The 23,744-nt window shown below is 42.7% G+C and overlaps 1 protein-coding gene across 7 annotated transcripts in view; it reads left to right on the top strand.

Annotated features, from left to right (window-relative positions):
* The window catches only part of sema6cb (semaphorin 6Cb), a 155,037-nt gene that overhangs the window by 48,690 nt on the left and 82,603 nt on the right, over window positions 1–23,744 (top strand). For 5 of the 7 annotated variants that reach the window (XM_020615486.1, XM_020615488.1, XM_020615487.1 and 2 more), the window contains one exon: window positions 16,812–16,950. The exons of 1 other annotated variant lie outside the window; for it this stretch is intronic. The gene's annotated coding sequence lies outside the window, so the exon portion shown is untranslated. Of the gene's footprint in view, window positions 1–16,811; window positions 16,980–23,744 lie in introns of all 7 variants that reach the window. One more of the 7 variants, XM_020615489.1, reaches the window with a different exon arrangement.

The following is a 23,744-nucleotide window of genomic DNA, read 5'->3' as shown; positions in this document are numbered from 1 at the left end:
ACGTCTCATGTCATTAATAAGGTGTTTCCTTGAGTCCTCTCTCCTCATGTTTCCTTACATCCTTACATGGGTGGAACTGAGACGAGGAAAAGACATACTAAGGGAAACAGTGGTGCTCATAAGAGACTTGGGATGTACCCACAGGGTTTCCTTTATAAATGTGCATTGCCTGAGCACAAGATAACCCTGATAACACTACATAACATCTTCTGATTTGAAAGTTCCTCCCGAGCCACACAAGACATTGTACAACATTGTTTAATACTCCTTATGATTAGTAAGCTTATGAATGCAAAGAAATGTTTCATTAGCCATTTGTCACAGTGTTAAAGCATTATTTGTGTGAATTAATCCTTTAACATTGGTAAAACATTCACATCAGTTTGTATTACTGGCCCATCCTGATGCATGCACTATTAGGAGACAACACAAACATTAAACTGACAGTATTGTCCTGCTTATACCTCTATGCCCTCCCCAAAAATCCAGAGCGATCTCCTCTCTCCCTGTTGTTTAGAATGATGGGGATTCATGGCAGCAGTGTGCGACCTCAGACCCGTTTGGGTCTGTAATGCATTAAGATGAATGCAGCCATCCCACTGTCAGATGATGAATTACAGGCTGCAGGGGAGGCTCCCTGCTATGTAACAGACGTGCTTGCAGACATGGCACTTTCATCCATCAGACGGGGTACCACTGTAGTGTTGTCACACTGCACAAAGTACAGCTTGTGTTTATGTGTAGCAGACAAACCTGGAGGCTTTTTGTGTGCTATAAGAAGCATGACTTTGGTTTGCATTAATGAAACATTTAGGTGGACAAAGTTCTTGTTCTGGGCTTCATTCATAGTTATTATCAGCTCCTCACACAGGTGTAACATTTACCATATCTATCCTACAATTTCTAGTAGTAGGTGGCAGAATCAAGGTCTCAATTAAAGTCAAATGTGAGGTCTCACATCCACACTTTCTCACAAAAAGCCCAGCATACACTGCATGAAAAGTAAGCGCCACTGTAAATTGCCAGGGAAGTTCAGGCAAACAGCTGTTCATTGGAATTTGCAGGCAGCACAGAAAACTGCGGGGAACTCCCGGAAAATGACGTGGAATTTGAATTTCTGGCAGAAGTTTGGCTTTTGACCCCTCCGCCCCTTGGTCTAGGGGAGGCTTTCACATATGAACAAAAATGCTGTGAGCTACACAAAGGCAAAGCAGAATAGGATTCATTCATTCATGCTCACCTTAATAATAATATTTTATTTTACCAGCTGTTCATATTAACTTTGTATATTTTGATCATGATGATTTAATACTTGATAATTTACAGTGCAAAGGATTAACAGAGAACACGCCTATAATTTTTAGGCCCACAAACGTGGAATTCATGGGCTGTAAACTATTGGGAATTAGTCAAGTTTGTGGCTGTTCATGGGGCTGAAAATCCGGTTTTTCATGCATTGAGAGCTCCATGACCACGAGTCTGGAGCTGCTCGGTCAGCACTTCATCATGTAAAGTATCATATAGTGTTTTTGTTAAGTATTATCTAGTAGTAACTCTCATCTGGTTTTCAAATGGTTTCACAATTGAGTATTCAGAAATGTTACTGTTTTATGACTGGGCTTGATGTCAAACAACAGTGTTTCTAAATATTGATTTAGTGTGTGCGTGTCAGATTGTCAGGTAATCTAGTCAGATTCTTCTTTAGTCCCCCTTAATCTTTGATCAGACGTTTCCTGACCTACATCAGGGAATGAGAAAATGTTGCCGGTTTTAGGTAACATGTTTGCATGGACGCTTTGTTTTTAGATGTTAAAATGCACTAAAAACAAATATCTAGTTGCAGGAGAAAAGAGATTTAAAGAAAAACTGTTTGCTCCTCTGGGTTATTGTATTCCTTTACTATCAGAACAGTATCAAAAATGAAACCCATCCTTAATCTACATTTGAATAACTTTATGTAAACATAATGAGACTGAACATCCCTAACAGTTGCAGTGCTTTATTACGTTCCCTTCCCTCTACCTGTATTCTCTTGATTTCTCTACAAATAGACCTTGTTACAGCTCACAGTATCTAACAATTCTGCTTTTTCCTGTGTTGCTCATCTCCTCCCAGAATCTCTGCCTCTCTTGTCTCGCCCGTCCTGTTGCTACACTCTCATTCTCTCTGCATGTTGTCACTGAGTTGTGGCAGTTCTTGCGGCAGGAGGTGTGGTGTAACCCTGGTTTTTTTGGCAGATAAGGCTCAGCCTGCCCACCTGCTTCCCTGCTGCTCGTCAGCCAAATAGCACCTCTGCTGTCACCAGCATTCACTCAGCTGCAGAGCCACCACGACCGCCTCGCCACCCTGAGAAGACTGGAGAGCATCCTTTTTAGACAGTCCATATAACTGTCTTCAAAGAAGTAAGCCCACGTCAGTCTGTTTGAGAGGGTGCAATTTTTAATTTGTCATTTAACCTTGATAGTCTGTCAAGGTCAGGATTTCGCTTTTTTCAGGAGACCTGACCAAAGTGGCAGCTATGCACGTAACCCAGTTCTTACTTACTGTGTGACACTATGGACAAACATGTGCACTCATAAGCACACACACACACACACACACACACACACACTACTTAGAAGTAAAGTGTGAATATCAGTGTCAGTATCTTATGCCAAATTATTATGGCCTGTTGCAAAAAAGAAAAAAAAAAAGTCCTGAGTCCATGTCTCCAGCTTCCGAGTCTGAATGCAGTCAGTACTCGAGTCTGAGTCATCAGTGCTCAAGTTCAAGTTGAGTCACAAATCCTGAAAATTAGGACTCGTGTCTGAGTCCTGAACTCGAGTACTACAACACTGGCTGACTGACAGAAAGTGAAATGATGGCCATTTTGGTGATCAGCATTTTAGCTTATCAGATGTGATTTGCAGCTTGTGTTGGTTGCTTAAATTTTGGATTGTTGGTCAAGCAGAACTAACCAGGCTACATGTCAGCCGCCTGCAACACATTATTATAAACAGCATATAACCAGGGATGAAATGCAGTGCCAAGATTCAAGTGTCAGTAATTTGTTGAGACCTGCCACTAAATAAAACATTTATGACCTGCAATTTTAAACCGATTAATTTGTGATTTAAAAGTACTGATTTTATAATCAGTACTTTTAAAGATCTCAGAATGTCATTGGGATCTGTTGGGATAGCAAACTAAATCTTTCCTTCCAAACTCTGTAAGGATTCAGTTTGCCCTACTTCATTGGTATACTCAAATTTACGAGGCCATTGCTTAAGGGCATTATGTTTAATTCATGGAATTCAAGACCAGCATGTTTTAGCTGTGAAACTGGGTGGCAGCGGTCACTTTCCAGTCTGAACGAGACTGTGACCATCCACCGTTATGTTGGGAATGCAGACTGTGTACGTGTCTCAGGCACTCCCGTAAACAAGCCTTTACTGCCGTGATTCCGTTTAATTGATTTGTTACTGCACTAATGATGGTTATAACAGTAAGTTGTCTTCTTTGATGATCCAATCATGGTGGCTGTCAAGGAGGCGCTCCCTCCCCCAGGCGTTAGCCACGCATCCTAGTGTGGATCCTGAGCTGTGAATGAACGACAGCCAGCTGTATGATGGTGGATTTACAGCACTGAGCCAAGCAGTCGCAGCTCTGTTTCTGTGCCTCGAGCCAAAGAAGTGATTGCCTGGTGAAAAGCGCCATGGTAAAGGTCAGTAAACAGTGGCTCGGTTGTTGTGTGGCAGATTGAAAAGGAAATTATTTTGTGGTGGATGCAGGGAAGTGTGTTTACATGTACTGTTTTTATGTGTGTGCATGTGTTAGAGTGTGTTAAGGCACAGCCTGGCACCTTGTTCTTGGGTTTCTCTTGGCAGCGGCTCTTCCAGCTGACCTGTTGGTGTGAGTCAGCCTACAGGGCTGTGAAATGCCCCACCATGGGGCTCACCTGGGGCCCCACAGCCTCTCTCAGCTGTTCTCGTCACATTGTTGCTCTCGGTTTTATGTCACTTTTTCCTTGCCGCCCCTTCTCTCTGCCCCGTAGGTAGAATTTTCTCTTTTTTTTTTGAGAGAGTTAAATGTTTCCTGTTTGGATTCTGTTTGCAAGTCTTCAATAAGAATCATTTAATGCATTGAGAGAGGAGAGACGGGCCCCTGGTTTTCCATAAGCCACTGAAAACCTTTCAGAAATAAGAACAGCCGGTCTCAACAGCCTTTCTTGCTCTCTGTGATCTTTGGCCGCGCCTGATGTTTTTCTATTATGTACAACATAAGAGTGCCAAATTGTTTTCTTTTTGTTCACTTCAGTGCTGCAGTAAATGTGTATCTTTATCCCCACAATAATCAATATGCTTCCTAGCCTACTTGTAAGTTTGAAGATTTAGCCTAAGTGTGTGTGTGTGTGTGTGTGTGTGTGTGTGTGTGTGTGTGTGTGTGTGTGTGTGTGTGTATATGTTTGTTTGTTTCATTTCGGGTGTTTGATTATGGGCGCACATCCATGCTGCTCTGGCCCAACATGCCGGGGCACTGTACTTTTTCTCTGATGGTGAAGAGATGGCTGATTGAAAGAGATTGATCCTCATGGCGCAGGCATCAGTCAAGCTGACAAATGGCAGCCCCAAACTTGGAAAGCCATTAGCAAACTGAGGCAGGAGTGAAGCCAGGCCAAGCCCCACTGATTTCCATGAGCCTCCCTTCCAAAGCGCAGGCCTGTGCCAGGTCACGATATGGAGGTGGGTGTTAGCACCATCTCATGACCCTACCAGCCCTCATGCTGACATGGGGCTGAGCCTCAGTCATTACTGAACAAACCCCCCCCTCCCCATAGAGACATGCAGGGGTCAGACCTTTTCATTTAACTGTTATGAATCATGCAGCTGGCAAATGCTCTATGGAGGTCAAAAATCACTGGCATGATGTATTTATTGCCCAGTGTTGGGCAAAGTAAAGCAGAGTTTTTGGTGTGAGGCTCTTAACACTCTTCATGCTGAAGGGTCTGTGAAGCCAAAGTTGTTGCAGTCCGGTGTTGAACATTTTCTTCTTGTATAGCTTCGTGCTCTCCTTTTGAACATTTGCCCTATTCCTGATGGTCATGTGCACGTTTGGAATAATTTCTGATTCACGCTGTGTAGACTGTGGAAAACCAGTTTTTTTTTTCTTGCAAAACCAGGTGAGAGGTTAGGTTTTCTGCCTTTGACTGAGCTCTACAGAGAAGAAAATGTGTTTCGTAGACATCAGCAAGTTCTCTGTTTTCCTTTCTTTGTTTTAGCAGCTGCTTTTGCAAAGGAAATGTTTGACTTTTTTCAAACAGAAATAGAGTCAGTAGGGAAGGAGAGCAGAGTGGGAGAGAAACATTAGCTTGTCCAAATGCTGTGTCAGAACTATTCGGCTGCAGTTACGGTAAAATAACACTGACTATACCAAGGGAAGGATGTCTTGGAAGTCAGGTCTGATTTTGCAACTTGTCTTCAAAAAAGACATTTAAGTGAAATAATACATATATTGATGCAGTATAAATATTGAGAGTGAAACCTGACTGCTAAGTTTACATGGTATTAAACCAGACAACATTTGTTCCTGAGAAATTCAGCTGCCCTTAAAGAGAGTCTGGAAATTTTCTTCAGAAGACGAAGAGGAAATTGGCGTCATTACAGAGCGTGATTATAGCAAAGCTGGTAAACAAAACAGATGCTGACATATCTGATGACTGAGCTGAAAATAGTTTCCTCATCATGACAGACAGTGCGTGAGTGTGTGTTTTGGAATTTGACACGCTTGTTAGACACCACAGTGACACACAGGTAGAGGTGGGAATGCCACGCTGCAAGAAATGTCTTGATGCACACGTAGATACAGGAGGAATGTGGCCAGTCTGTCCTTCGAACCAGACACACTGATGAGTGATGGAGAGAGGAGCCTTAACCTGAAACCAGAAGGCAAACTGAGGAGAAACATTTGGAATAAAACATGCTTTCAGCTGTGACTTAACTCAAGCTTGGAATTCTGAATAGTAAGTGTCTCTGTGCTCTAGTCTGCTGTAGTGCACTTTGGGTATAGCTCTGTGTGGACTTTAACTTTCAGCATTACCTGAAATCGCAGGCTTTTAATTCTGATTACAGATGATATTAAACTGGCCTTGATTACAAAGTGAAAATGTGACCATAGTTTCTCCGGGCACCACTGTTTTTGTGAATTGTCTCAAACCTCTGCCTCAGACTGAGAGACTTGGCCTTTTTTTAGTGATCCACATATATGGATGTTTAAACACCAAAGAAATAAGGAACAGTAAGCAGAAGTTGCTTTATTTTAACAGATTTTATTAAAGGTAATATAAGCAGAAATAAAATGGAAAAGAACATTTTTTTCATTGAAAAAAAGAGACAAATGAGTATATAAAGGTCTTGAGACATACTCACTAATATCCTATGAGGTTGGTAAATTATGAACCCACACCTGGATTTAGACAGATTGGTGCTGAATGCAGGGTTTAGCAAAATTACCAAAAACTACTACACTGAGGTTAGTAAAATCTAATATGCAGATTTTCTTACTTGTAGGTATTCAAATTAATTTTTTGGGTTTTTTTTTATTTCTTGAGATCAAAATCTCCTTTTTTTGGGATTCCTTGCCAAAATGGCAGACATTTAATCTTTGGAATTATGAATACTTGTGTTAAATCATAATAGATTCAGTTGGAGCCCGTGAGTCTTTTTGTCAAATGCCATTATTTTGCAACTGACTTGTATTACAATGTGTTGTCATGTCCCCTGGAACAAGAGCTTCTGCTGTGCAGTAGCTAATGGGGATCTTAATAGACGAACAAACAAAACATTCACAGATAAATACAGCATAGGAGTGAGGGGAGGAACAAGGGGGAACATGGACAAAAGAAATCGAAGACATAGTAAACAGAAAAGGAGAAGAACTCATGAAGAACATTTCAAATGTATTAAAACAAAACAGCTGCACTTGATCATTTCTGTCCTTAAACTGTCTATGACTTTGTTTTTAAAGTCCTTTAACATGATGAGTATCTGTAATTTCCAAGCAGATAAAGCTCCCCACCTGATTTTGAGTTGTTAGAGAGGTAGCACTCGGAATTGAAAACATTCTTTAAGAGTGAAATATGACTTTATTAAAACATTCTCTAGCACTAAATGACTTTAGTGATTCACTTGGGACAAGTGTGGGACGCCCGCCTGGTGCTTCCCACATAAAGGACACTATCTGTCAGAGCAGTTATTACCAGCCTGCCTGAACTCTGACCTCTGCCTCCATCGTCTTTGAAATATCTTTTTACTTTGTAGTAAAAATGAGGGTTTTTTTGACAGCTGTTAAATCCCCCCACCAGCAAATGTCAAACTACTTGTAGCTGGACTGTGTCTGTGGTTTTAAGACCATATGAAATTTCATTTACCACACAGACACCTTGTTTACTAAAAACCTCTGCACACGGGGAAACAGGAGCTTAAGAGTGTGGCTGTTGGGGGAAAAGGATAACGTTGACAAGGCAACAGGAGCTCATTATCTTGTCGTCTATGCTGGTCCACGGTGCGCCATTGATGGGTGCCAGAGGAGAGCTTGGAGCAGACAGATGGGGTTGCACCCTACATTTCACACAAAAGACGAGTGAGTAGGAATAACACATCCATGGAAATGACATGTCGGCACTGTAATCCTGGATTACCTGTCTGCCTCGCTCTCCTTCGCTGTGCGTCTGCGTGTCGTACGTTCCGCATCAGACAAGATAACAAACAAACGGAGGCGCAGCTTCAGCTGCATTTGATCTGTATTGTTGAGATACATTGTCGAGATGCAGCGGAAGCTCTCGTCCGCTGCCAACCAGTTTTTAATCAGGATGTGTAGTGGCCAGGTGGAATGGAAGGATGGGTTGCTACAGGTCATGCGATCGGCACTGTGGCCCATGTGAGATTACTGCTCATTCATGAATTTGTCTGGGTGAGTGATCATGTCTGTTCTCTAGGGTACAAACTTTATCTGCTGCACTTATCGTGTTCCAGCGATGTAAAGAATGCATGCACAAGCAGAGCCACGATAACAGGAGATGCCACATCTGTTTTGTTTTAGAGCACATTTCAACAGTAGCCTACAACATGTAGAAAACCTGTACATTTGTCATTGAACTGATGGAAACAAACAGCTCTTAAAGCAGAGGGTAAGAGAAGGTCCTGCGCTGGGTTGTTGTCTTGCAGTTAGAATGTATTAAACAGATACTGGTGTTGCTGTTTAATCAGGTACAGTAGAGGTACAACTTAACATACTGTGACCATGGCTTAAATGACGCAGTCATCTTGAGGTCTGGGTTTCAGACCAGATACCAACCAAGTCGATTAATTTACTGTTTAATCTTGTTGTTTTTTTATTCCAACATTGCTTGTGCTTTGACGTCTGTCTTAGCTAACAGGTTACAGTCATGTCAGCTTTCATGCATTTAAACTTGGTCTGACATGTAAATTACATGTCTGAAGATCCTGTTTGCTACCTTTTATTCACAGTGTCCTATTTGCATTTATAAATGTAATTCCATGTAGCTTTTTGCAGTAGTCACTGATGAGAAAAAAATCAGGGTCAAGAAAGTTGTGGAGGATTTGGACACTTTTCAGGCTCAGTGTTCACGTGGCCAGAGAGAGGTCTACATCTGTGGGTGAGGACAGTCTGTAGAAATTGCCTTGGACTGCTGCTATTGCTCAGATTACAGCTACAGAAGTCTGGAGAGGAACAACCTCGAAACGAACAGCCCTGACTCACACCTTTGTTCCTTAATGTTTTATTTCTAGGGTGTAACAACTTCTATTCTGAGAGTTTTTGAGCTGTTTACCTTTCAGTCTCCTGGCACCGAGGCTTTCTTTGCAGGATGCGTTCTGCTCCCGGTGTTTACTGAGGGGGTATGTCTTGTGTTTGCAAGACCTGAGTGGGAGAAAGGGATTTAGTAGTTTTCCTGTTCATGATTTTAGTTGGAAGCACTGTGGCAGACTGCACAATTTTTAGCCATGTTTAATTAGCACAAATAGTCATAGAGGCAGAGATCTGACAAGATGTATACAATTGTATGGATCATATGTGAATGTCAAATCTTTTGTCCAGGGGAATAAAAACTCAAGCAGCGTTCTTTAGGCTGAGCTGAGCAATGGAACACTGATGATAACACTGATTACAGAAGCCACAGTCAACCCTGTAAGTTTAGACTAATGGAGAAATGCAACATGACATCTTGCTGTAATTTGTCTCAAGTCTTTCTGAATGATCATATTTAGTTCATCTGCAGATTTTCTTTATCTCCTAATCTACATCCGGCAAAAAGCAGGGTTTTTGTGTTGTACACTTGTAGAAGAGAAGCATCAGAGCAACCAGAGCGATGGCCAGGGGCGTTTCTAGACATCAAGTTCTACCGGGGCACAGGCCCCCGCATTACTCCAATCACACTTTTTCCCCCCAAGAATGTTTACTCCATAAATGAAATGTACTATACATTGTCAAGCAGCCCCAGTTTGATTAGTCAAATTTACACTTTCACAGCCAATAAATCTAAAGAAAAATGCGATCATTCTTTTTTTTTTGTAACGCATAGGGCCATGTAACATAGCCGTGCTCCAGTTATTTCGAAATTGTATTGTGCAATATTTGGCTGGTGGCCACACATCTGTCTCCGTAGACACAGACAGCCTCCTCCATACTTTACTTTCATACCTCAGGTTCATCAGTTTATTAAAAATGCATAAAACAAACAATATTTGGACTGTGACAAGGGCATAAAATATGTCATAGGCTATTCATTAAATGCAGAATGAGTAGTCCAATATTAACATAGACCGCTACATGTGATGTATTATGCATTCTTACACTGATAAATAGCGTTGGTGTACAAAGCTCTAATTTACTTCACATTCAACATCTGCACCCGGTTACGTACTAGTTAACTAAACTAAATTCGTTTGTTTACCAACAACAGCCAGGTCTCATCTCTCTTAACTTCTTCCCTGTCTCGGCCTCCCTTAAAGCATTTCCTTTTGTCCATCTACAGGAGCCACAGACAGTGAGCAACCAAGAAACTAACTCGTTCTAGAGTAAGTAGGCCTTCAAGATCAAGACAAAAACACCCAGGGCCTTACTGCTCTTTTTCTTATTTGATTTTTGGTCTTTCTAAATTTTGCCTAAAATTTTTAGACTTTTACTTTTTTGTGTTAACATTCTGCGAGGTCTTCCGAGCCTGTGTCAGACTCCAGTCATGCTGAGAGCCTCTGCACTTGTTGCTGAGGCAGTGTAGAGAACACAATAAAATCCCTTCTTCAGGGACTCCAAGGTAGATTAGGCTTGTTAAAAGGTTCACTGGTTGTTAATTAGGGCTGAGATCTTCAAGAGTTTCTTCAAGAATTTACAGACTAATTTCCCCTCAGCATTCGAAAATGACCTGATTTGAGCAAACTGAACGGCTGTACGTCTCCTCTCTGCCAACATACGCAGCCTGTGCTGCCACATGTTGCATCACTGCTGTTTCTTTGTCAGCTCACAGGACGTTTACTTTTGACATTTTCCAATTTAGCTGTCAAAGTTAGTGGAGGGATGAGGAGAAAAGACAAATGCAACGTATCAACAAAGCAGAACAAACACACACACGCAACATCACACACTATTGTGTACGCTATTTGGTCCGTAACAGATTCAAATAAGATTCACTCAGGCAAATCAGATATGAATAGACACTCATACGTCCAAATTAATGCGTCACTCACAGTGGGAGGGAGACAATTGCTGTAATTATAAAGAGGGAGGGTGACGAGATGTAAAAACAATGCCAGTCTTTGACTATGCCACACTTTTCATCACACTGTTTTCTGTATGTTAAAGCTCTGAGAAATATATTTTTGCCTGCAGAGGACAGAATTTGTATCCTTGTGTTTGCATAAATATGAGTTGAGATTTTTATAACAGGGCAATTGTGGGGAGAAAGGCGCCTTTCAGTATAATGTGCTCTTTAATAAAGACACAGGTTGGCAGATTGGGAGTGTCAGTGCATGCGGCATACAGCCCCTTCAGGTGATTTATGAGCGCGTTGCCAGGCTATTACATTATGGGCCCCAGTCCTGTTCGGTGAGGGTGATAAGAGCAGCTCGCCTCTCTTGAAACACTGCAGGTACACACATTTTGTTTTAGTGGAATATCACTGCTGTTTGATAAAGGAATTAAGTATGAGGAGAATCTAATCACATTGTCTGTGCTGCAGCTGTAGCTCATCTATTAGATTTGTGCTTTTGTCCTTCAGAGCTTACAGAGCATGTTGGAACAGAATCGTTTGCATCTTCATTGAATTTCAAATTGTATACCTCTGTTTGTGTAAATAATATTATGCATCAGTTATACTTGCATGAAGCAACCTAACGATAAGCAGGGTTTTTTTTTAACCTCATGAAGACAGCTTCCCTTTATTCTGAAACAGTTCTCACCAGAACAGTTTCTACATTTGGAGCCTTACTGCAGGAGGAGAAGGTGCAGTCTGCAGACTCTTCCCACTGTGTGTGGCTTTGGACCTGGTCTTGTGTTTACAGAGGGAGAGAGGCGAGAGGCCAACACGGCAAGGCCGAAGTTCACACCGCAGAGTGCCGCAGCCGAAAGGCCAGTTGTCAACCGCCGACAGAGGGGAAACAATGGGGCATCAGCCAGAGCAGTTTGGAAAAGGACGAGTCAGGGTCGCTTTCAATTAGCACAGCATGTCATCACTGCAGTGAGCCACAGGGGCTGAGAGGAGGAGGCGGGAGGCAGGCTTGGGCTTAGGGAAGGAGAAAAGAAAGAGAGCAGGTACAGGTCGAGCCAGATGCAACTCAAAGTGGAAAACAAACTGGAGCTGCACGTTTTACACTGTCCCCACAGCATAACCTGGACAAGTGAGATTATGCACTGTGCCAGTCCTGTGTTTTTATTAGAATTACAAGATAAACAGATCTGATCAGTAGTAACAGTAACGTGCAAGTTCATACGTTACAGCAAGTTGGCTCTTACTGGCCACAAAATGTACGTGAGCCCGTTTGCGTTTCTGAAAGGTTAACGGCAAAACCTGACAGTTTCCAAGTTCTGGATGAATGTGCTGCTTTTATTGTCTTGTGGGATGATGTGCCATCAGATCCCTGTGATGGCAGTCAAACAAAGCGCTGCCTTTAGACATTTGCTCCTGCAGCAGTGGAGCTCAGCTCAGATGAACTTTGTCAGATACTGTATGAGGGACTGACTCAGAACTGCCTCCCAGCAGGATGGAAGATCAGAATAATTAAGAGATCTAATATCACACTCTATCTTCATAGCCCCTCAAGAACTCATTTGTGACGAGAAAGCATAAAGACCTATCTCACTGTTAAAAATACTGAGAGAGCAGTCTGCTATGATTCATGACATGAGTTCCCGTTTCTGATGGTCATCAGTGATCAGTGGTGAAATGGATATGGATGACAGCATAAAAGCCTTTCCTTGTAATTTTGCAGCTGGGTCAACTGTGTGTCTTCTACATGCTTCTCACAAATAAATAATTTGTTTCCAGAAGTGGAAAACAGCACAGTTATTGTGCTAAACATGTCACTGCATGCTGCGACAGTTCTCCCTCTAGGTTGGCCAGCAGAGCAGGATGCGACTCGCCATGGTCTGCTGGTGCAGAGGCAGGCTGAGACAAATAATACAGCTCCCTGTTTGGAAGGCATTATCCCTTCAGATGTGTGAGGCTATTTGTGCTGAGTGTGGGTGTGTGTAATGAGTATGGCCATACCAATGTGCCAATTAGTTTGGTACTCAGGAACTCATACATGCATGCCTGCCTCACCACTTGTTGGGAATGAAGTCGCGTTGTGGACAGAAATAATTGCAGCAGTCATTTTGACGGCTTGAATGATTGTTAGGCCTGCTGCCAGGTTTATTAAAGTAGTTAGTGTTTTCTGATCATTTTAATATCAGGATGGAAATGCTCCAAACAACCTTTTTAACAGGAGACACTTAAATTGTTGATTAAAACCAAGGATAATTAAAGTTAAAGGTACAACTTCCCACAGACCGCAGTAAATACGTCCTGAAACAAAATGCATCACATCATGTGGGAGGTTGTGCGATGACACTACAGTAAGTGGCCAGTAATTGATGTTTAATCAAAAGCAGTGATCAGTCTGAAATATAGGCAAACCAGTTTGAGTTTAAAATGAACCAGATCAACAATTACTGAATTAAACAACATTTAAATTTGAACAGAAAACACATTAGAAGCTGATGATGAGTTTTAATGGATTCAATTAGCAACATTACTCTTAGTTCTTCTGCAGCCCTCAGGTTTGATATGTGTTTTAATAGCCTTGTCTGCAAAGGACAGCAGGGAGATAAAGTGGAATTCAATCTCCACACACCTCTGCACCCTTTGGCAAATGGCTGCGTTCAGCAACACTATCATTACACATATTACACGAAAACTGGAGAGTAGTGGACCTTATCATGTCATGTTTGCCAGATAGCAATAGCTAACAAGACACAAATGTTGGGCTGGAAGGGAGAAATTGTCTCAAATGAAAACGTCAAATAAACCAGTGTTTTCTTCAGTTCGCACTGCGGTCAGTGCAGTTGTTTTCTTTTGCCATAAACAGGTGCATCGTTGAGAGAGGCCTGCAGAGAATTGAGCAATTTATTAGTCATTTTAAAGGTAATGAGTAGTCTGCTGGACTTTGATTGAATTCTTGTTTATTACACAGACTCAGGCTGTTCTATCCTGAATTGCACACTCATCTCAGGGGAAACAAGCATTCCTAATCTGAGAAGTCCTGTATTTAAACAGCTTCAGTGGGTATTTTTCATTTGTCAGGCTCCCAGGCCATTATATTTGCCTCCATTTTTATAAGATGGCAATTAATCTAATTAGTAATCAGTCATCCGTTGGACCTCCCGCCTCCTCTTTGCTAATGGAGGATATGACAGGCCTGGATCTTGCATTATTAATACTTCCATTCCTGGAGCCCAGGGCCCCACAGCACAGCAGCCAGGGGCCATTGATCACTACCACAACCCAGTGAGAGCTGTAAGCCCTACTGGGAAATATCCAGAGCAGTGGGAGTGGAGATGAGAATGTGGTCTCTCAGTTTGTGTGGGGTGAGTCTCTTTGGGGGTGGATTTTGTGATAATTTTATTAAAGGAATGATTTTGCCAACTTTGCCCAGGGGAGGTCGAATAGATGCAACAATCCTAAAAGTCAGATGTTGGCTTGGTGGTACATGGGGTCTGCAGGGGAGATGAGGGATTGTGTGAGTGATGTTAATGAGAATGCTGTACTCTGGAAAGCTCATTTGGGTAATGGGGCTCACCTCAGAACTATTATGGCAGGATAAGGGGGCCTCTCTGCGGGACTATTTCTGGAAAATGAAATTAGAAATTATAGGATGCCACTAATAGTGGGGCACCATGATCGCAGTGTGGCAATGAAACAATCACAGCAACATTATCCTTCATCTCACTTGCATTATATGAACACCCAGTTTAATAGCCCCAGCTCTGAAGTTGCAGAGCCTGATAACAATCCCCCCAGCTGATCTCATTCGCTGAAGTCGATATTGGAACGTGCTCTGTTCCAGCTGCACAAAGCAACAAAACCTTTTTGCTCATGGGTCATTATGCTTCCTCGCTACCCTCCACATCTAACAGACAGACACTAGATCATCCTGTCTCCTCTTTGAATGAATCTGCTGATCCTAATTTATCTCACCTCGAAGCCAGAGGCTGTTAATCATGTTTGTTATGCAGGCTGCATGTTGTTTTTGAGGACATGCTGTCAAGTTCATGGAGGTTAAGACTGGGCCATAATTCAGCAGCAACCTTTACTGGAGTTTGTAGATTAATCAAGAAAATAATCAGCAGATAAACTGATAATGAAAATAATGGTTAGATGCAGCTGTACACATATAGACAGGTGGCAAACATCTTACTACACTTGATGTTGTTTAATTTGTCACCAATCTTGATATGTGTATTTGTGAATAAACATTTTTATTAAATGCTGTTTCTAGCTGACCTCCCAGTCCGGTGGATGGTGATGAAGGCAAGCAGCTGTGTCCACATTTGTGCACACTGTGATGCATGTTTGGTTGTGTGTAATGGAGTTTAGTAACTTTTAAATATATATTCAGAGGTGACATCACTCTCCTTGCTCCACCAGGCCACTTCCCATGACTAAGACCTGGTGTGATTTGGCACAGTGGCCACAGCCTTCCCAGTAACCAGCATTTGCATTCTGACTTTTAGCAGAATGCAAAGCTGCATCTGTCTGTACAACACACAGGTTAAGTCACCACAAGCCAGCATGCCAAAGCTCTCCCACCGCACTGCTTAATTTGCAGAAGGCTGGGGTTTTAAGTATTTACAGGCCTTCAGGGGCTGTCTGACGCCATGATGGGAGTCAGCAGTGGTGTTGAGCTCACAACAGCTGCAGTCAGCTGCCTCGTTCATGAGGGACTGGGAAAGCAATGCTGCTCGTCTGCTGTGCGAGTGAGTCAGTGAGCTGAGCATGCTGTGGCTGAGGATGTGAGGATTCACTCTGCAGTCGCAATCTTCATCCCCCTCCTGCATTAAAGCGTCATGTGGGTGTAGATGTATGTGTGCAGGTTAAACAGTGCGCCTGTTTAATAGGAGGTAAGCTTGGTTAGAGGAAATCCATGGACAAGCTGCCATTAGTCACTGCTGGTCATTAGAGCTGACCTGCAAGTGTGGGGTGCTGAACTTGGATTAGCAGGAAATGTATCTGTCATGAATCGTCTTCAGTGTGATTGTGTTTTTCTGTGGGGAGGCTGAGTAAAGGATGACAGTACAGTTGGTGAGGTGAGCTAATGACAGAGTAGCGCTGCCTTAAAACCAGCTGTGCTCCATGAGTAAGACTCCTGAGAGCAGGGACGAGCTCCAGACGAATGAAGAAAGTTTCAGCGTTCTGAAAAGTCCAAAGTGTAATTTTCCTTTAATGTACTTTAAATGTGTAAAGTGTAAAGCAAGCTTCTTCTGAACATGAAACAAAAAGCTTCCATAAAACCTGAGAAGCTTGTACTGTAATGTTACACGGGTACTACCGGGGTAACCAGGGTGGCTATTTACAGTGTCAGCAGGGTCACCTCTACTCACCTGTGCTATTCTACCATGCTGCTTTAGTCTGAGTACTGTTTTGCATTGCAGACATCTCGAGTTAAATCAGCCCCACTACTCTGTGCAATATTCTCTTCCATATTGCCATATTGTTGTGAAAACAAGTTTTGGATGCCCACGCAGTTTATCATCAGCGTAGGCATGTTACACCACATGGTACATTTGTCTACTGTTGGATAGCTCGCACTTGGTATATAGACACAGAGAGTGGGCGGAGGTTTGGAACTGAGTAATCATAAACTCACGGCTTGTCTGTGTTTGTTGTCAGTATACATACTTTGATATCGAGTTCGTATACACTTTAATCATAAGGGGGGAAAAACAATTAAAGCATCATCCGGCAGTCTTCCAGGACCATAAAGCTTCTAGGCTCTTTTCTTGTCGACGCCATGTTGTGCCTGTGAACCAGCACAACTTAGCACATCTGGCTCCATTTAGGGCTCCTCTGCTTGTGTTAGCCATGGTGTTATGACAGCAGAGTGACTGAGGAGATTACACTAAGAGGACATGGAGCCCGTCTCCACGGGGGCTCTGGGTCAGTGGCCCCGTTAAAACGAAATCGACAGACCCCTGAGGTTTTTCAGCTCGGTGTCTGCAGCGCAGCTGGTCCTCTTGTGTTGTTGCCCATTCTCATGTTTTTTTTTTTTCTGTTCTTCTCACAGGAAGTTTGTGGAAGACTGAACATTCTTAGAGGAAGAGCCTCCAAGGGGGTTTTAACCCCCTGACGCCCCATCTACAAATTCCTGCTTCCTACAGCCCCCTGCTGAGGTCATTTTCTGAGAGGAGCAAGAGGAGCTGAAGGTCTGTGGGCTCGTTGGACGTGACTAAACGTATCTATAAGTTCATTTATGATCACAAAACATTTTAGTTTGTATTCATGCTAGGGCTGCACAATAAAATTGCTTTGTGAGTGTGATTTAGATCCCTGTGTGATCTCAGTCTCACGTAACAATGACTCTGCTGTGTTTGCATTAGCACAGAGATCCCTCGCACAGAGTTCTAAATCATGCTCACAATTTATCATGCAGCCCTAATTCATGCCTACAGCGCACACTTAGAAACTGCAGAAAATGAATCCGTTATGTGTGTTTATCACTGATTTTAAACTCTTTAACAGTGCTTAAAGTTGGGTTGTAATGTTGTCAAAACATTCAGGCACAGCCATTCCACACAGTCATGTGGATTGTTAAGGTGTGTGAAGGAAATAATAACATATTTGTGGCCTGTAATTTCAAGTGTGCACCCTGTGAGGCTCAGGAGAGAAAACTGTCTGCCAGTTAATGGCCTTCCCCTGTCACTCCCATACCTGATTGTATTAGCCAGTGCAGCTTGTGATTTTGAAGTGTTTTTCCAAAATGGCAACAAGACTCTGGAGAGCTTTCAATCACAGCTCGGCCTCACACGCCCAGGCGGACAAATAAGTAGAAATACTTTGTCCCACAAACACATTGGGGTCTTTTTTTTCAGGCTAGCCAGGGGCTTTGTTCACATGAGCTCTTATTTGCAGCAACTTGACAGTGCAAATGCTCACGTTAGGCTATCGCTTTATTCGTGCTCCTTTCAAAGCGCCACTGTTGTGCTGTGATCCCTCTTTTGGCCGTGCATTTGCGTGTGACATGGCACTATTGAGTATTATATGTCAGTCAAAGTGAATAAAAGGCCCACCAGTTTTGCATCCCTCTTTGCTGACAGCAGGACAACAATATGTGATGGTTAGGTAGGAAGGTTCAGTATATAGAAACAAGGTGTTGAACTGGATCACTGGCATCATGGTGGCACAAGAGCCACGGTGTGGACTGCCACGTCGTTATTGATGACACAAAGACGTATCAAAGGGGGTGAAATGGGACAGAACAGCAGCTGTTGCGGGTGCACAGGCGTGAAATATGATCAAACCACTGAGTTGAATAGAGGTTTTATCCTGCCAAGAATGTGAGAGAGACGAAGACAGAGAGACTGAGTGGCATTGCTCTCATGTCTTGTCACCCACTCACTTGACAATGTATTCACTGTGTCCTTCCCACTGTAAGTAAAGCATAGTTGGATGCATAGTTTGGATCTATGAACATTTGTTCATAACCAACATTCTTTACATGGAAGAGTAAAAAATGATCTTTGTGTACCAAACCAAAACATCAGAAAGCTCTTGGCACATCCCGCCCTCCGTCTCCGTTTGTACACTTTCATAGGCAAATGCATGAAGTTAAACTCTCAGACCTGCAGGATGTGATTGTCATTTACGAAATACATTTTGCTAATTTTATCTGTTATTTTTCAGCTTTTTGAAATAACACGTTCACCCTGTTGTACCTCTTGGCAGGAACCTAGTTTTAACACCTGTCTTTTCAGTGGCTAAATTAGGAGATATTCCTCTAAGTCAGTGCCACACTGAGAATGCATCTGTTTGTTTGTATCATTTTAGGATTAAGTTAAGATACCTTTTTTTTGTTGTTGTTGTACTTTTGCCTTTGCATAAAGGCAGGACAGATTGGCAGAGAGAGCAGACGTGACAAAGGTATGTGGTTTGAACCTGAGCCAGCTGAGTCACCAGGATGTCTCCTGTGTATATATCTTGTCTTTGCCCTCCGATAAACTCCCGTTCACCTCTCTCACTGTTCGCCCCCAGGGCTGCAGTCTTTGTCAGCGCCCTTATTTTCTCCGTCTTTCCTTCTCTTCCTCCTGTTCTTCCCTGAGTTGTACTCCTGCTCAATGTTAAACGAGGGCATGGCCACACTTGGATGTACTGTGACAAATAGGCACTGAGGAGGCAGATGGTGCTGGGGGAGGAGACCGGTGGTCTCGCCATTTGCTGCAGCGACATGAATTGATCTCTGTGCCGCAGAGCAACCACACATGCACCCGTTTGTGTAATCCTGACTCTGGGTACCCCGTACGCACACCCACATACCCCAGTGAACTCTGACATGCATGCCACCTTACACCAGCCTTCAGTCCCCATTAGTATCACTGATGTGTACAGCGGAGGTACTCGCTCGCTGTCAGAGGTTCTCTGCTCAGCTCCCCTCAAAGAGGCGAAGGGATGCTGAGAGATTTTGACAGAGACAGCTCAGACTAATGGAAGGCTGGTGAGACTCTGGGAGCTGGAACACAGCCTACTATAGAGACACATAAAGTCAATGATGTACTATACATGTAAGCAGGCTGCTGTCTTAACCATGTTTACCCATGAGGCTTTGGTACAGCTTGACTAAAATCCCCATGGGTGTTTTTCATCCTAACATGGCTTCTGATAAGATTGTAGTTTGTCTGACGGGGATGGCATTGCTCATTATGCTGCGTTCCAGAGATGTGAAAATATTCCCCAGTTGGCGTTTCTTTACAGCAGCGCTTGGCCAGGGGGGTTATAAATTCCTCCATCTTAGCTTTACGGGGAGTGGTATCTTAGCTCACAGGAGGGGAACAATTAAAAATGAAGTGAACTTCACTTGCTAAAATTGGCTCTTTTGCTCCTTTGGCAGAAAGCATCACAGGTCGCGTTGACAGACGTGAGCTTGCTGAAATGTGTCTTCATGCAGTTAGGATTAAAATACCAACACAAAACAGTAGATTGTCTTACAACAATGGCAACAAGCTTCACTGGATGTTTTAGAGATTTTTGTCTTTGGTCTGAGTGACATGTGGAACAGCCATAGTGAAAGACTATACTGACCTGCGTTACATTGAACTGTACCAGGCAGATTAGCAAGTCAGTGTCCCAGCAGCTGGACTTTACTTTCTCTTCTCATATGTTTTTATAAAAAGTGGTTGAAGCCAAGCTTGTGAGGTTTGGCCCCAGTATGTATGAACATGTGATGGCTGCCACCACCCGTGCTGGAGCGTTCAAAACAAAATCAACATGCAACCAAAAGGTTACTGGTGACCCTTCCAGTCATGTGTAATTGGTATGTTTTTGGATGTCAGGCCATGTTAGCTTCTGTTTGCAGATGATCAAATAACACTAGCAAGTGAACAGCACCAGCTCTTTTATAGAGTAAAAATGTGAAAACCAGTCTGTTCACATTATGGCTTCAAATTGAGTTGACCATAGAAAATACAGGTTTTCAAATGAAGGTGGTTTGTTAATGGATTTGATTTTCCTTTCATTAAAAACCCGCTTTTGCTCTGTAGGCGGGAGGATGGGATAATTGCTGGCTTTAGCTCTCCTCACCTTGAACATGACAGGATAACTTTCCCACGGTTGCTTAATATTCTGTGAACCTGCGAGCCCTAAGCAGCACATATTGATCAGTAGATGTGATGCATTCCCTTCCTTATAGGCATCTGCTCAGTCTTTTGAGTAGGAGTTGCTCCCTCGGCATCTCAGGCCATCAGAGAAAACAAAAGATACATGAAGAAAACTAAGAACACTCAGGATTTTTCTCTCAACCAACAAAAAGAATCTTGTTATTGATCACCATTCGAGCTGGTATTCAACAGTGATCTGACGAGCTTTATAACTTGAGTGAACAGTATTGACTTTCCTCTAAAAGTTGCTTCTCAGACTAATATTTAAACTTGAAAGAAACTTTTTGCTGACTTTCATGTTTATCACCGGCTAATAATCCTCACATGGGAAAACTCAAACACTGCAACTTTTAGGGGTGAGGTACACTGACCGGTTTAGCATAAAAAGTACAATCTTACACAGCATGTAATGTTTATGAGATGGTCACACACTATTAGACGCTCTGAGATGCTGGACAGGAGCCATTTTGTAGGAGAACACGTACAGATGCAATCACGTGTGCTTGCATCAAGCACTGACAGCACGCTGTGAGGAGGAAAACAGCCCTCCATTTGTGATAACAGCTCTTCCACTGTCAGCACAACCTGCAGACCTTGTGGCCCTAAACCAGGTCTGGTGTTCACATCTGCCATATTCACAGAGAACAAAAACCTCCCAGCCCACAGAGTGCAAAAACAAACCTGCAGCAGAGTTTAAATAAATCATCTCCTGGTAATCGTGAAAGAAATCTCTTTTCGAGTGTAACTGCTTCTACAATGTCAGCAAACATGGCTGAGCCCTGCTGCACACCAGTCAGCCTGAACATCAGTGTCAGGAGCAGGATTCAGGTGTTGGGGATGTGTGCTTTACTTTAACATAATCCTCTCATCCCTGAGCAAATGCCTGTGCTCAGGTTTGGTCTGGTCTGCGGCTCCCTGGTGGTTCGTGAAGGCATTGCAGGAGGTCCCTGACTATGTATTTAATAATGTCGTTTCCTTATAGGAATCACAGTTTATTTTATTTTATTACACAGTTATATTAGATGTTTTGTATTATATTAGTTGTTGTCATGGTAAATAATCAAATTCATGCAATTATACATATTATACAAATTTAGAAAAGCCGAGATGACTTTCAGGATTAAAACTGTCCCCATTCCGTCTATCCACTATACACCAGTGCTTCTCAGGTTGCTTAGTCAAAATGGTGGTTCCTGGGTCACAGTCAGTTGAAAACCTCTTGACTAGCCCTATTTCCACTGTAGTCTGAACCAGATGTCTGAATGTACTTAGAGTTTTAGTTGATAATTATTTGCTTAACAGTGTGTTAGGTTTGTCTTTAGCAGGGTTTGTCCTGAATCTGGTTGAGCACAGTAAAAGGGGACAATCTTGCTGAATGGCACAAGTCCTCTTTTCCAAACAGAGTGTGGAGCTTGTGTTGCAAACGGTGTCAGGAGCCAGCCAGCTCAAACAGATCAGAAAGCCACACAGCTATGAACTGAACTTCACGTTGTTGTTTTTTGTTGTTTGTTTTATGCAAGGCAGCAATAGATGCAGCCAACAGACATAGCTGCAGTTCAGAGACTTGGGGGGGAAAGAGGCTGAAGCAAGCCTCAAAGGGCTGTGTTTTTAATCACAGAATGTACTTCGTCATGGAGAAGGCTAAGAGCCCTCTGGCACAGTCCGAGCAGAGGTAGCATATGGCCAAAGGGCATCTGCACAGAGAGAAGACGTGTGGTACCAAGTCTCTGAGAAAGGAAATGGAATCACAGACATTCAAATTAATCTGCTTCATTGCTCTTCTAGAGAAATAGCTCATTTATGAATATCAGAAGTTTGAGTTTGTCATATGTTGGAGTTTGACTGGCATTGATTTGGGTTTTTGACTACACACACACAGTAAGATTGATTTCTAAGGGTCAGAATGTGCTTCATTAAAACACTTCACTGCATAACAAATGAGCAAATATTCAATAATAACATCCTGTTATTTCATTTACAAAGCCTCTGAGATTCTAAGCCCCTTTGGTTTTGGTAAGCATGAATATGGCTCTGTTCCTTTAAAAACACATTTGTTTTGATTTGGGACTGCAGCCAAGCCATAGGCCACAAAGTTTTAAAAAAATCAGGTAACAAAAATTGTCACACAGTTTAACAGTGTACATTAAAGAGAGTAAGTGTTTATGGGTCTTGAGTGCGTGCTGTAATAGCTTGTCAAAGACTTAAATAAGCAAACATTACCAGGACAAATTGCAAACCTACTTCCTCACACACAGTTCAGAGTAGAGAGTAGCTCTCCTGCTTTTGCATGAACCCAGATTATATGCAGCACTTATGGGGTTCTGTTGCTAACTTTTAAGATCAGAGTGCAGCTCTACTGTATGTTTACTCAAAGGCAATTCAGTCATGACCAGCATCTGCTGCTAATAAATGTCTCAAATCAAGAACAAATGCGGTGAACTTAAACTATTTGCACCGTGGTGTAAATATGTACTGTACTTGTCAGCGCTAAAGCTTCACATATGATGCAAATACAGTCAGGGAAAAAATTATTTGAACCCCAGCTGATTTTGTAAGTTTGCCCACTAACAAAGAAATGATCAGTCTACAATTTCAATGGTAGGTTTATGTGAACAGTGAGAGACACAACAATAACAAAAAATGCATTACAAAAAAAGTTATACATTAATTTGCATTTTCATAAATGAAATAAGTATCTGATCCCTTTGCAAAATGTGCTTTAGTACCTGGTGGCAAAACCTTTGTTGGCAGTCACAGAGGTCAGATGTTACTTGTAGTTGGCCACAAGGTTTGCACACATCTCAGGGGGGATTTTGACCCACTCCTCTTTTCAGATCCTCCCCAAGTCATTAATGTTTCGCGGCTGATGTTTGGCAACTCGAACCTTGAGCTCCCTCCACAGATTTTCTATGGGATTAAGGTCTGGAGACTGACTAGGCCACTCCATGACCTTAATATGCTTCTTCTTGAGCCAATCCTTTGTTGCCTTGGCCGTGTGTTTTGGATCATTGTCATGCTGGAATACCCAACCACAACCCATTTTCAATGCCCTGACTGAGGGAAGGAGGTTCTCACCCAAGATTTGACGGTACATGGCCCCATCCATCCTCCCTTTGATGCGGTGCAATTGTCCTGTCCCCTTGGCAGAAAAACACCCCCAAAGCATAATGTTTCCACCTCCATATTTGACAGTGGGGACGGTGTTTTTAGAGTCATAGGCAGCATTCCTCCTCCTCCAAACACGGCGAGTTGAGTTGATGCCGAAGAGTTCGGTTTTGGTCTCATCTGACCACAACACATTCACCCAGTCTTCCTCTGAATCAGTCAGATGTTCAGTGGCAAACTTCAAA

Source organism: Monopterus albus, unplaced genomic scaffold (assembly GCF_001952655.1).
Source record: "Monopterus albus unplaced genomic scaffold, M_albus_1.0 scaffold166.1, whole genome shotgun sequence".
Lineage (NCBI taxonomy): Eukaryota > Metazoa > Chordata > Actinopteri > Synbranchiformes > Synbranchidae > Monopterus > Monopterus albus.
The sequence above is the reverse complement of the archived record's forward strand: the minus strand, read 5'-3'. Positions and strand labels throughout refer to the sequence as shown.